Source organism: Ochotona curzoniae, unplaced genomic scaffold (assembly GCF_017591425.1).
Source record: "Ochotona curzoniae isolate NIBS_2020 unplaced genomic scaffold, NIBS_Ocur_1.0 scaffold_2587, whole genome shotgun sequence".
Taxonomy (NCBI): domain Eukaryota; kingdom Metazoa; phylum Chordata; class Mammalia; order Lagomorpha; family Ochotonidae; genus Ochotona; species Ochotona curzoniae.
This window is the reverse complement of record NW_024467096.1, coordinates 8,158,300-8,173,742: the sequence shown is the minus strand read 5'-3', so window position 1 is coordinate 8,173,742 and position 15,443 is coordinate 8,158,300.

Sequence of the window (15,443 nt, the reverse complement as noted above, 5' to 3'; positions counted from 1 at the left end):
TAAATAAGATTTCAATAAGTATAGGTCTAATGGAGAGAACTTAAAGCAAGCATCGTGAACACTTCTGTTTGTCATGTTGTACATGTTTCATGGCTGGCTTACGGCTCCTTCCCCCTCCCCTATAAACCTTGCCACTCCTCCATCACCCTTAGATGCTGTGTTTTGTTCACTCCTTGCTGGGAACTATGGTCTGTAGTTCTATTCCACAGCAACAGATGAGTAGGTCCCATGGGGCTAGTGTTCCTGGAAGTTGGCCCTACACCAGAAAAGATACAGATAACTTCTTTGTGTACAGAAGGGGCGGCAAACCACATACATGTATTGATTGCAGAAAATCCAAATTACAGTGTCCCTAACTCAGGGATCCCTTAGCAAGAGTGCTCCATTGCCCTGGAACCACCTTAACCCATTCAACAGCCCTAGGGAAGGGAGATGATGGGCGGGACGCAAGAGTGGAAACTACAGAGTGTTCCTAACCCATTGCGGTTAAAACACCTACCCAATTTTTTACAAACAGCATTGGAAATATGTGAAAGCTTAAACTTCATCATGCCTGTGATTCAACCCTATGCTTAAAGCAAGGTCCTGCGCAGCCGCCTACCTCTTCCTGAGGAATTTCGCAAGTTTATCTGGTGAGTTAAGCCAAGGGAGACGGAACTTCCTTGAGTTCACAAGAGTTGATTTTTCCCCTCCATGAAATAACCTCAAAAAACCCCAGGCAAGAGCTCAGCTGTAGAACAAAACCTTGATGAGTTCAATTACAAGGGATTACACAGGGTCCCACTTAAAATATTTTGGCCTTGTGTTTCCTTCTCGATGGTTAAATCACTCCACGGCCGTTCATAATCCTCACGACATTCTCGTAAAATGGGTAGCTAGCAGGGATTAATCTCCACTGGTGCTGAAACTCTAGCTCAAACAGGGCCAACGTCTGGCAAATGAAATATGATCAGCAAGTTTTATTAGGACGAAAGGGAACCAAACATGGAGATCCTCAGTTCTGTTGTTTTCTGTTTACCTCTAAAGCCATCTGATGTTTTGCATAATCAGGGCACATAGTTTGTTAGCAATAAAAACTGGATAGATGATAAGCGCTTTTAGGAAAAGGTAAAATTTAAGAACAATTAAGCATCATCAACCACTTTCTTTACATATCTCTTTTTAATCTTCTCTGAGAGATTACAGAGTAAAATGGCTTGAAGATGAAAGAGTGTGATTCTCCATTTAAAGAGCAGGGCACTGTTTCTGCTGGCCAAGAGGTTGTTGATAGGCATCTGAAGATAAATAGTTAATAAAGGTGTTTGCATTGCAACATCTGTTGCCATCCTTGGAAGCTGGGACTTAATTGCGGACTGGGACATCAAATTTTCTGAGGGTTTGTAAGACAGAGATTGATTGGGGTCACCAGGTTACCCAGAAGTAAAATCCCAATCCTTATCTTTAAAATGCAGTGTCCAATTGATTCTCTCTGGATCATTACACACAGCACCGGAGGCAAAGCCAGCGGGGAGAAGCAGTCAAGCAGCATCCTTTTCAAGACACTTCCAAAATGCACCATAATTGTGCTTCTTAGATTTTGGCAAAGAGTCCCAAAGCAGTGTGCCTGCCAAGGCTTAGGGATAGAAGCAGCCATGCATATTCATTAACACACCTCTTAGACTTCCATCCGTGGCAAGGAAGTCCTCACTTGTAACGTCCTGTCCGCAGTTTTGCCTTGGAGCCAGGACTCCCAGTGCCAAATCCACAGTCAGTGACAGCAGAGTGAAACCTTAAGCTGTAGGTCATGCAGTTCCCCTGCCATTAACAAGCTATAAACTCAGAACAAGTGAGATGGTTCTATGACCAAGATGTGATTAACACTGGTCTCCAGGGATGGCCCTTCAGCTGAGCCACAAGTTCTGGTCAGGCTGTGTCCCTAGGTCCCCCATGAAGGCTTGACCAAGTTTTCTTTATTCCTGGGTTGCTTTGCTTCCATCTTTAGGTGGGTGAAGTAGGCTATGGAATTGTTCATATTCTTCTCAGTAGATGAACTTGAAAGCCCATTTTATTTGCTTTCATTGGTATCTGTACTCTAGGTTTTACCTAAGAGTTTGGGGACTATGGCTCCTAAATTTGAAGATTCACCTCCCCAAAGACAGCCACTGTCAGTACCAAGGCCCTAGGGACCAGTAGGTGTGGTTCCCTCATTCTAAATCTTACCGTGCTGGTTCAGTAGCTTCTGCAGAGAACTCATGAACGCATCTCTAGAGTCTCTACCTCAGGAACCCCTAGAAAGATGGCATCACCAGAAGACAAAATACTATCCCACCTCTGGGGGCTGTAGAAATGGAGCTGTAACTTCCAGAACTTGTATTAGAAAAATTGTATTCGAGTTTTCCTCCTTGGTGGATGTGTGAACAAAAAGCCAAATGACTCCTGGGACCTGGCCACCGGGGAAGCCTGCTATGTAAACCTTTTTGACTGTAATAGTTTAGGAGCCAACAGTCTCTGGGACAGTGACCTCTCAGAAAGGAATGTGTGAAAAATACCACGGGAAGTTCAGTCTTACATATTATGTTTAGAAAAGAAGAGAAATGCTCTGGAATGCCTACGAGCTGCTTTCTCTTTGGAACACTTGAGAGCACCTACAAGCGGGGATACATACAATGAGAAATGGCTTCCCTGAAGAAAACTACTGACTTGGACCCATCATCAATGATCCTTTGTTATTAGAACTAAGTTGGTTTAACTTCCTTTATCTTTCATGACAACCGAAATATACACTTGGAATCCATTTCAAGGATCAAAAATGCAGCATTCTATAAGAAGTGCAAAACGCTGCAGCTGTTTTGGGATAGCCTAATGAACTAACTCCAATGCGATAGAGTTGTAATGGAGAAGAGTATTCCATCTTAAATTTGCTGCATTATTTTAATTTGGAAAACTTTTATCATTTGCCCAGCAGTCATCCCAGCCTCAACAAGTTTCTGGAAAGAGGTGGGAGACACAGGCCCATCTTCAGCCTGGCTCTTGGCTCCTCGAGGCACACACACACACACACACACACACACACGTGTGCATTTGTTCAAATTTCCGCAAAACTGTTCAAAATCCTCTGTTCTTCTCTGATCACGTCGGGACTTTGTTGCCTTAATTAGCTCCTGGACTTTGTCAGAGTTTCAGAACTAAAGATCGCTTATTTGCCTTTAAAGGCTAGGATGTTGTCTGCTACCTGGTAATCCAGTAACATATTTATGCCAAATTCTATTATAGTCCAAGAAAGAGAAGTGTCCTACCAAGGAGGCAGCTTGCCTTTCGCTTCCCTCTTTTCTTTCTTCCCAGCTAGGATGCTTCTGGCTGGCCCACAGCTAAGTTTGCAGATTGTGCCAGGCAGCCAGAGAATGGCTTCTTAGTGCTTGTGCTAATCCTCCTCCTTACTAAATAAGCAAGTCAAGCTTTTGGAGGTTGGGGTGGGAGGAAAATTATATAATTTGAGTTAATTGGTTTGGGGCTACTCAAAACCCCAGCTGCATTGAAGGGAATTGTTTGGTCTTCAAGACCCAATTAGAGACATTCACTGGATGGAAAATAGATTTTATTCCTTTCCTCCCCTCCCCCCCAAGTCTTGGTCAAAGGACTTTGCCTCCATTCCATACCAAAAATACCCTTTCTTCAAAGCCCCTGCAAATGCATCTTAAAAATATGCCTTGAACTAGTTAGAACTAAAGGCAGGGGAGGAATATAAAGACAGGCTAACTGATGAGTTTGTTTACAGAATCAAGAATGTAACCTCTCATGATAAGACAGGAACTCCTTTTCAACAACCCTCCAGGTACTACGCAGTGTGTGTTAGCTGACCAAAGTGTTTGAAAAATGACCTACCTCTGTCTTTTTTTTCTCTGTCTCTAAGTAGAAATTGGTTGGACAGTTTTCAGAGGCTCACATTTCCTAAAAGTGAGACAAAATTGTGTGTGATTTCTATTTGAGCAAACGAGTGAATGAAGTGCTGGGTAAGGAATGCCCATAGTGATGTTAATTGGTAAGCAACCACAGTTTGAGTCTTCAGGTACCACTGCAGGTTTAAAGCCAACTGACACCTGCTGGCTTGGTCGCTCAGTAGCTTACCCAATGATAATTGATATCCCCAAAAATTATGCCTCAAAAAAAATGTTTTTTCATTTTTTGTTTTGAATTTTATGGTACAATTTCATAGGGTCTGGGATTTCCCTACCTTCTTCCCAAGTTCCCTCCCCATGACTGATTTTCCCCATATTATCACAATAGTGTAGTACTGCATAAGCAGTCATAAATCCATCAGTTTGTTATTTAAGTGTGCCTTGACATTGCTGGTGCAGGCAATGTCAGACAGACCAGCATCCCATTGTCTAGATGTGTCCAGCAGTTTCATTAGGAGTCTCCCTTTTATTTGGAAGTAAGGACACATCCTGCATTGTGTCTTCACATCTGAATGTGATAGTCGCTACTACGCCATCACTGTACATTCCCTTAAATGAGAAGCCATGAAACAAAGTCAACAACAGGCATGAAGTTAAAATAAAAAATTTACAGCACCATGAAGTCAAAAAAATGCACCACTGAATAACCAACACATGGGTGAAGAAAAGGAAACACAAAAGCCTCTTGGGTAAAATGGTGCCACTGTGCAATCCAAGAGCCAGTGATGAATTTGACAAGAGAAAAGAAACTATTTGGAAGAAGCAAAAATGAAAACAAAACATCAAAACCCATGGATTGCAGCAAAATCAGTATGAAGAAGGTTATTGATCTTACAGTTTGCATGATGGCTGCCTTGTATCAGAGAGAACAGATGGTATTTGTGCTTTAGGATTGGCTTAGTTCACTTAGCGTAATGGTCTCTAGTTGGGACCATCTAGTAGCAAATGGTAGAATTTCATTCTTTTTAATGGCTGAGAAATATTCCAAGGAATAGATGTACCACAGCTTCTTTAGCCGCTCCTCTTTGGATGGGCATCTGGGTTGTTTCCATGTCTTTGCTATTATAGCTTGTGCTGTTGTAAATATAGGATTACAGATCGATCCCCTTTCCATATGTTGTTTTCATTTCCTTTGGGTAGATTCCCAGCAGCGGGCTAGGAGGGTCATATGGCAGGTTTATTTGGAGTCCTCTAGGCGCCCTCCATACTGACTTTATGTTGATTGTACTAGCCTGCACTCACACCAGCAGTGAAGAGGGGCAGCTTTCTTCCTGCATCCACACCACCAGGTGTTGTTTTTAAAGATTTATTTATTTTTATTGGAAAGTCAGATATATAGAGAGAGGAGGAGAAGCAGAGAGGAAGATCTTCCGTCGGTTGATGCACACCCTCCCTCAAGTGGCCACAATGGCCAGAACTGAGCTGATGTGAAGCCAGGGGCCAGGAGCACCTATCTTCACAGAAAAGCTACTCAGCGCAACAGTGCTCCATTTCGGTAGCTGCAGGAAGAACACCCCTGCACAGGGCAGAAAAAGAAGAGCTAAGCTCCCCAAAGAATGATCAGTCACAAAGAAATGTTGTGAAATGAATGAGGAAATTATAGAAATAAAAATTAAGTCGATGAAAACAGTCCCAGCACAATAGTCTAGTGGCTAAATCCTTGCCTTGTGTCTGCTGGGGTCCCATATGGGTGCTGCTTTCATATCCTAGCTGCTCTGCTTCCCATCCAGCTCCCTGCTTGTGACCTGGGAAAGCAGTGGAAGATGACCCAAGGCCATGGGACCCTGCACCCATGTGGGAGACTCAGGAGAAGCTCTGGCTCAGCTACAGCTCTTGCGGCCTCGTGGGGAATGAACCAGTAGACAGAATATCTTCCTCTGTCTCTTCTTTTCTCTGGAAATCTACCTTTCCAACATAAAATAAAAATAAATATTTTTTTGAAGCATAAAGTCTATGAAAGCAAAGAAAGGTCCAGCTGCACATGCTAAGGGGTAAGAGGACATGGAAAGCTCCTCTGCTTGAGTTTTTCAGATTAAAACAAGCTTCCGGATGGGTTTTGCAAACTCAGGGTAGGGTGTAAAAGCTGTGATTCCAGCAAGTGCAGGAATCACTAATAGCCTTCAAGACTCTACCTCCATGTCCTTTTACTGGGGACATAATTCAAAACATGTGAAACCAAAGAAAGAAAAGGGTGGATATGGAAAAACTTGGGAGTGAAGTTGGAAAACACTGAACAGTGACAGCAAATGCAATTCCAAGTATTAGTGGGAAACAAATGGAAACTGGGTTTGGAAAGCTGGCTCAGCACCTGCACTACCTAGGCAAGACATCAGTGCATAATTTCAAGTCCAAGAGGCATCACCCAAGGTCTGCGACTGGGAAAGCAGGATCAGAGCTCTATTTTAACCAGGTGTCCTGGCATCAGTGGGCTGTGTGAGAAGGGGGCCCTAGAACCTTAAGTGAGGATGAATTACCACCTCCAGATATCATCCCAGAGTGGGATAAACATACAGGTTAAAACAAAACAAAACAAAACAAAAAAACTTCCCAATAAGGAACCAAGGCAGGCTGGTGTCTACAGCCAACCAGAGAACTCACTCTGAAAGAAACAGGATGCTTTCTGAAGACTTATGGCAGCCACAACTGAGGGCATACTTTTTGCCAGAAACCAGGCTGGCACTTGGGATACATCATCATTGAAAGCAAAAACTACAGATCCTTTCCCCATAAAGAAAGTAATAAACTCCTTTTTTTATAAAGATTTATTTATTTTTATTACCAAGTCAGACATACAGAGAGGAGAGACAGAGAGGAAGATCTTCCATCCGATGATTCACTCCCCAAGTGAGCGCAACAGCCGGTACTGCGCCGATCCAAAGCTGGAAACCAGGAACTTCTTCTGGGTCTCCCACGCAGGTGCAGGGTCCCAAGGCCTTGGGCCGTCCTCGACTGCTTTCCCAGGCCACAAGCAGGGAGCTGGATGGGAAGTGGAGCTACTGGGATTAGAACCTGGACTTTAACCGCTAGGCCACGCCGCCAGGCCTGAAGTAATAAACTCTTGCGAGGTGCATAGAGCTAAGACCTCTCTGAGAACAACAAAGATGAAGGGCCAGTTTTTTTTTTTTTTAAGATTTGTTTTTAATTATTTTATTTGAAAAACTTGAAGGAAGATCTTCCATCATTGTTCCACTCCTCAAGCGGCCACAACACCCGGAGCTGCACTCATCTGAAGCCAGGATCCCAGAGCTTCTTCCAGGTCCCCCAAGCAGTTGCAGGGTCCCAAGGCTTTGGGCCATCCTCGACCACTTTTCCAGACCACAAGCAGGGAGCTGGATGGGAAGCAAGGCTGCTGGGATTAGAACTAGCACCCATGTGGAATCTTGGTGTGTGCAAGATGAGAACTTTAGCCACTAGGCTACTGAACCGGGTCCAGAGGGCCAGTTTCTAAGGAAGAGCTTCCATGAGGACAGTCCTGCGCTCTGGAAACTGACAGCTGCCAAGTCTAAGGACAAGCATATGGTAAGTCCTCATGAAAATAGGGAGCTTGTAGAGCAGCAAGTAAAACTCAAGCAGGTTGTGCACTGCTAAAGCAGCAGCACGGTATTGCAAGGAATGACATCAGGTAGGGAGGGGCTACCTGGAAAGCCAGAGGATGCCATTAAGTCAGAAGCAGGAGCAGCCAGGCTAAAGGGAGGTGCAATTACGGGCCTGAACTTATTTCATAAGGAAATAAGGCTGCAACTTGCGAAGAGGACCATTTGGTACAGTGGTTGAGACACTTCTTGCGATGTCCACAGCCACTTCTTGCGATGTCCACGTTATCAGAGAGTCTGGATGTGGGTTCAGGCTCTGATTTGATTCCACCTTCCTGCCAAAGTGGATTCTGGGTGGCAGCAGATGACGACACATGCACTTGGGTCCCTATTAGCCCTGTGGGAGATGTGAATTGAGTTCTGATTCCTGGTTTCTAGTTGGTACAGGCTGCTGCATGTGTTTTGGGAGTGAATCAATGCATAAGAGATTCTCTCCCCTCTGCTTTCCAAATAAAATAATAGTAACAACAACAACAACAACAGTTAAAACAAGGTAATACAGCAGGAAGCAACCAGAAACAAAACACTGGAGCTCTGAATCAGGACAACTCAGCCCAGCCCCTAGTGCAGGCATCATATGGAGATGAATGTGTCAGGTTGTCAGGGCACGGTGCCCTTCCACAGGAACAGTCACCTCCCTGCTCATCGTCCTGAAACTCCGCTTACCCTGCAAGCAGCTGCTTCTAGTCAGCTTTCCTGGGGCGCTTGCCCACAGGGAAATGGTGGCAAGAAATTGCTGACTTCTCATGTCTTCTCAAAAAAAGAGCAATTCTTCCCAATAAGGGCATGAGTTGGAATTTTCAAGTGTCCATCAATTGTCTGTATGGCAGGCTCTGTGAACAGAATCTCCTTGGGGGTTGCACAAGAACTGATCCCTGAAATGAGCCAACTTGGCCAAAGCACAGCCAGCCCTTATAAGGAGCAATATATTCCAGGTCATATCAGGAGCATGATTTTTCGGTTACTTCCAATCATCTTATGAGGGATCTACTACACTTCTGAGTACATACTGATCTAATGATCCTGCTCCGATGTGGCAGAGCTGGGGGTGAAGGGCAGGTTCCTCTGACTTCCAGCCGTACTGCTGGTCTCCCAGGACACTCCCACTGCCTGCTCCCAGGCTACGTCGGGGTGGACTTTTGGTGAATGATCACTGCATTTGCACAATGACCTTCTGCTTGCTCTTAGACCACGGAATCCTTGTTAGAATCATTAGGAAGACAGAGGAGGCCCAACCCCTCCATCCTACCAGGAGGACACAGAACCGCAGAGGCAATAGTGGCTAGTTTAGTGACATTCCTGATATGAGAGAGACTTGTTCTTGCAAGTCACATGCTCTGACTACCAACCTGGGCCCTTCCCAATGGTTCTTCAGGAACAGGACCTCCTTCTCATGCACGCACAGGTATGCACATATTGGCATAGCCAATGTGTGCAAAACAGCTGTTGTATCCCAAGTAGATGGCCAGGATAGACTCTGGGACCACAATGAAGAGCATCGGATCAACTACCCACCTACCTCTGCAGGTGGTCTGGTCTCAGCTTCCCAGGACAGTCTCTAAGAATGGAATAGTAGAAGCAGGGGGTGGGAAGAGGGGACAGAAAGGCAGAATTGTCACAAAATCTAACTCTGGCTTCAGGCTGCTCTGGCCCAGCATTTCCCTTAAGTGCATCATGTTTAGGAATGCATTTATACCTTCCAGCAACTCCAACAGGTAGGCCCAACCCTTGCCTCCCGTCACTGGACAGGGAGACAAGGAGGGCAGAAGAGTGTTCTGATCGCTTTGCCCCTGGACAAGTGGTTGCTTTTGTGCCACACTGTTTCTCTAGGTGATCAGATCCGAACATGTCTTCTCCAAGGCCTCTGGTAGGTCTCGGTCCCAGCATCTGAGAGGTTAGGCAGTTGAACTTCATGATCAATATCATTCTCTCTGATTCTGTAGAAATATTGCCTGCCCCTGCTTAGGATTTTATGGATGCCTTTTCAGCCTTATGTTCATGATGCATTCAAAAATTGAAAGCCCTAACGAAGCTAACAAAAAGGCCACCTAACACTTCTTCTTACTGCTGAGAAAGAGGCAGTGTCCCCAAACAGAACCCTCTGGAATTAATCCTGTCATTAGAACCTGCCAGGAGAGGGGGCGGGCACTGTCTCTCTGGGGTCCTAGTCAGGCCCTTGTGGGAGCAGCAGTTTCTGAGTTTTTCTCATTAACCCCTCACAGGTGCACCTGTCCTGCTGTAATTGGACTGATGTCAGCCAGGCCCCCAGGGAACCCACAGCTGGGGAGCTCAGCCTGGACACTGGCTAGCTCGCTCTCTGTCTCTCTCTTGGCCTTTTTATCCCCCTCTTTCCCCACTTTTTTATTTTTCTATTTACTGGGTCAGACAATAGGGAAGAGTACACCGCTAAGATGCCTTTGTTGTTTCTGCTCCTTCACCCCCCTTTCAGCCAAAGAAGTGGAATTCAAAAGCAGAACCCTGGGACATCCATCTTACAGAGAGTTAAACAAGGACAGCAGGTTATAGATGGCAGATAGGGCACATTTGTCAATACACAGTTACCAGAAAAAAGCTGCTGGAGGATGCCCCATAGCTGGCACCAAAACCTCACCCAATGGTGTTTCATCCAGGGCAAGCCCCTGGCAGGGCAAGGCACGGTCTCCAGGGTACAGCAATCACCACAAGCCAGCAGGGTCAGTACATCCTGCCTGCCAGTGGGAGGTCAGCTGCTGCTGTGGGTTAGCCTCGTCTCTGCAGGATTCTGGCCCGTGGCTAAGCAGTGAAAGGTGGAGATGATTCAGTCCCTGAGAAAGAAAAAACTACAAGCCAAGCCCATTTGTCTTCTACCAAAGTTCACTGAGCACCTACTCTGCCAAATGTGGCTCATCGTTCTAAGGTGAAAAAGCAAAGAAAAATCCACTTCCTTGGGGCCGGCACGGAGGTGCAGTTTATTAAAACATGGCTGCAATGCCAGCATCCTATGACTGTGTGATCATTGAATCCCCAGATGTTCCACTTCCCATCCAGCTGCCTGTCTGAAAAAAGTGGCTGAGAATGGCCCAAGTATATGGACTCTTGCCGCCCATTTAGAAGACCCAGATGGAGTTCTGGGTTCCTGGTATTGGCCTGAACCAGCCCTGGCTGTCACAGACATTTGGGGAGTGACTCAGCAGATGGAAGATCATGTGTCATTCCTAATGTCTGTATCATTCTGTCTGTCAAATAAATATGTGGCTCTTTAAGAAAATAGATGCTTTTCAGAAATACATACTAGCTGAAGGGTTAGACAATAAATAGATGCTGCCAGGTAGTGATAAAGCTCTGAAGGAAAACCAAGTAAGGTCAAACGGAGAAGGGACAGAAGAGGTGATATTTCTGACTCAGTGGTCCAGGAGGTGACAGTTGAGTAAAGAAGCAAGTGAGTCGCATGAGTGTCTAGGGTAGACTGTCCAGGATGAGGAAACAGCAGGTGCAGCACTCTGAAGCATGAGTAGGCTTGAGCACCAGCAAGAAGGCTGCAATGAGCCCAGCCCTTCAGCTCCTGGAGCCGGGCACTTGGAAGAGGTGGGAGCAGCGCATACAAGGCTGTAACACAGGCTGCTGGGAGGAGCTGCCTGGCCACAGTGCTGAGCTCCTTGAAGGAAGCGTATTGTGTTCTATAAAGCAGCAAACCACCACTCATTCAATTGTGTGTTAAGAGCCCTACTCTTTAGTAGCTCCCAGGACACCCTCCACATTCAAATTAAGTCAGTCCCTGCTCCCCAAAGACCATTGGTGAGAGAATTATTGCTCCTCCTTATTGGCTTCAAGGAATAAGTATGTCGGTTAAGGTGTGCGTGTTGACAAAGGATTAACAACTGGGTCTCAAAGGATGATTAAGCAGATAACACATACACAATTGATAGATGCACAGTTGATTGATTGAATCACTTTTTGAGAGTTTTTTTTTTTAATTCATCTGGGACAGATGAGGAATTTCCAGTCACTGTTTCCCTCCCCCCAAAGCCTCTAGTAACAGGTGCTAGCTGCCAAGAATCCAATGTAGGTTTCCCACTGTCAAGGGCTGGACCTATCACCTGCTGCCTTCCAGGGTGCACATAAACACAAGGCTGGCATGGGCAGCATAGGCAGAGCCAGGACTTGAACTCCAGATATAAGATCTCTGCATGCTAACTGGGGCTTGACCACTTTGCCACATGCTCCACCTCCATGCTATTTTGAGAATAATAGTAGCTAGTGAACCCTGCGTGCTCTATTCTATCTGTCAAGAAACTCAGTACATTCTGTGCAACTGGACTGAGTATTTGGAGGACAATGCCCAGAAAACGTAATAAAGACATAACATGGATGGAGGCGATGCAGTGGTTCAACATGGTTAATCCTCCACCTGCAAGTGCCAGTTTGCATATGAGCACCAGTCTGTGTCCCTGCTGCTTTGCTTCCGATCCAGCTTCCTGCTAATGGCCTGGGAAACAACAGAGTATGGCTCAAGTGCTTGGGCCCCTGCACCCATTAGGGGATCAGAAATAACTCCTGGCTCCTGGCTTTGGATTGGCTCAGCTTGGGCCACTGCGCCCATTTGGGGAGTCAACCAGTAGATCAAAAATCTTTCTCTCTGCTTCTCTCTGTAAATCTCTTTCAAATAAAAATAAATCTTTAAAAATAAAACACACACATTGGGGTCTGCTCACCACAAACCCACAAATCCCTACCGTGTGTAAAATTTACTAGCCACACATTTCAAATCTGAACACATCTTTTCTAACCCTCGCACTAGTTTCCCTTGAGCCAAGCTTCTGAGTTATTCCGCACCACTAGTGTTTGTTAAGGTTGTTCCTTTCTCCTTGAGTTCCTGTCCCTCATCTCTACCCATCCAATCAACGTCCAGATCCAAGAAAAATCCCGGGCTGCTCTGAGCAAGCAAGGCCCTCTGTACCTCTAGCATTCTGATGGAATGTTGCTGCCTGCTGCCTTGAATTATAACCTTTTTAAGCCCCTGGAAGACAGGTGTATGCTGTCTGCATCTTGAGACCCGGCTCGCGTGTCCTGCCCATAGAGGGAAATGACACTGCCCACCCTTCTGGCCTCAGGGAAGATACGCTGGTGATGAGTGACTTGGAGGTAGCGGGGACTGAAATGATGTGGCAGGCTTTGCCATCAACAGCAGGCACACAATTTATCCTGTCTGCATGCTTGGTTGGTCCTGGTGGCTAAAAGGAAACTTGACACTACCAAAATTTCTAGCAGGTAAATAAATCATAGCGAGGCCACGGTTGCTTTACAAGGGGACAGAGTCCACAGCCAGATCTTGTAAACCACCGGCTTTAGGTGCAGTACCAGCTGTCCGCATCATGACAGGACCAGAATCCTCAAAACATGCACGGGATGAGGAATGGAAGCTCCTAAAGACGTGCGTCCTGCTGCAGTAATGACCCACCCTTGTGCAGGTTGGTGACACGCAGGAGCCCAACATCAGGAATGCTACAGGAAGGCAACCTGGTGTCACCAGTCACCAACTGTGTGACCTTGAGCAGGTCGCTTGGCTTCTCCACCCTCAGCTTCCTCCTCTGTAGTGTGAGAATATGCACACAGGCTCAGCACACCGCAAGGTGACTGTGAGGATGTCATGAGTTCATGCATGCTGGGAGCAGTGCCTGAAATCAAGTCACCATTCAGCCAATGGCAGTTATTATCAATACGGCACTGTTTATAGCAATGGATGTCATTAGGGGAAAGATGTTTCTGGAAGCCACCTTTTTTGCAGGAAGAAGGAAGCTGGCAGGGAAGGACCCAAGAGAACAGAGCACTGGTGGGGCAAACAGGACTCTGATCCACAGTCCTACCTCTACCCTTAACCCCACCACCGGAGCCTCAGCCACTCCATCACCTGGACCTCAATTTCTTCACCTGTAAAATGGGGCTGCTAGATTAGATCAGAGTTTGCGCAACTAGGATAAGCATTCAAAACCTTTTGGGAAGCTTTAAAGATAACACTTGGTTTCTCTGGCTTCACTTCTGCTTGTTAAGTGGGGCCCTGGCGTTGTGGAGCCCAGGAACATGACATTGTTTTGCTTCCTTCCTGAATCCAGGGTTCATGTACACAGTAGCTGCAGTATTCAGGAGCTGTCAGATTACCCAAAAGCCCCAACCTCAGGCCCTTTACAGTCACCATTCCTTTTGCCTCACCAGCTCTTGGCCAAGTGTCTCTTTGATTTGTCCTTTCTGTCACACCTCTGCGTGCAGGTTCCTTCCTCAGGGATGCCTTGCCATCGCCCTGTATGACAGTGACAGACCACTCCTCCAGCCACACTCCAGCCTCTTTGTATGAGCCACTTCTCCTTGTGGCACATAGTACCATGTGACATGAGAGATGCTCCTTCTTCCTTGCTAGAATGGAAACTACAGGCTGGCAGGTGCCGGGCTTTGTCCCACACTGCATGCTGGCTGCTTGGGTTATCGGGCCCTGGATAGGACAGCCTGGCAGCCAGCAGCCAGGTTTTGGTTTAAGAGATGCATAACTGCAAAAGACAAAGGAACTCAATGAAGGAATAGCAACACCGCTGCTCAGCCTTTCCCCACCAGGCAGAATGTGGAGGTATGGAGAACAGCAAGGAAGAGAAGGCCAAGTGGACAGTGCGTTCAACAAGGGTGCACAGCCTCCGTGGGCCCCTAACGTGTCCTGTGGGCCCAGCTTCTTCTGAACTGGTGACTCTTTTCCCAGGAAGAGGTGGACCCCTCCAGCAGACTGCCTTGGAGTTATGTTTCAGAGTTTTCCCTTGCACTCATTTTCCAGGTGTTTACTTTCAGGGTAGATAATGACAAACTTTCCAGCAGTTGCTTTATAAAAGGCTGGGGGGATTTTCCTGATGGCAAGCAGGGAACAGTGTACACCAACAGACATGATGTCATCCATTTCCAAACAGTGTTTGAACTTGAAAATCATTCCAAAAGTATTTGGGGGTGGAGAGAGAAGATAAGTGATTAATAAAATGTATATATGTAAGCCACTATCTTAAAAATGTAATGTTTCTGAAATATTTTTCAGATACGATTCTGTAGGGGCTAGTACTATATTTCCAGATTTTTTAGGACAATATAAAATCAGTGTATTGACGGAGTCAGCATTGTGGCACAACGAGTTCAATTGCCACCTAAGAGGCTGACATCTCCATAGCAGTGCAGCCCAGCTGCTCCACTTCCACTCCAGCTCCCTGCTGATGTGCCTGGGAAAGCGGCACAAGATGGCCCAGATGGAGTTGCAGGCTCCTGGCCCAAGCTTGGTCATAGTGACCATTTGATGAGTGAACCAATACATGGAGATTCAATATCTCTCTCTCTGTCTCTCAAGTCAGTAAAGAAATCTTTACAAACTGAAGAATAAATGTGCTTACCTCAGTCCTCCAGCTTACCAAGATGCTTTCAACATCTTGTTTGCATATTTGGACTGTATTACTCAGCTGCATAGATTTCTGGGGAATTTTTAATTACCTATTTAATTGTTGGCCTCCACAAAAATGCTCAGCTTAATTACCTACCATATCAACAATCTTGGTCCTGACTACTTTGCCAAATCTGAGTTGTCTTTTTGCGTTCTCAACAATATTTTCTCAATACTTTGGAGAAAATACCTGAGAGATCAGATTATCCGCAAACCTAGAGCATAAACATTTCCAACATAAATGAATATTCCCTGTAGAAGTTCTGCAGATCAGTCAAGTTTGGCAAACATTGAGTTCACAGAAACTTTCAACACAGCCCTGTCGGAGTCTTTGTGGGGGTAACGGGCATGTGACACTCATGCAGAAAAGTCAGCTGAGCACTTCCCAGTAGTACTGGGTCATTGGATCAGAGAACCTCGTCTATTGCCATTTAGCTTACTGTGGAGCCCACTTTCCTCAGCACAGACTCCAGGCTG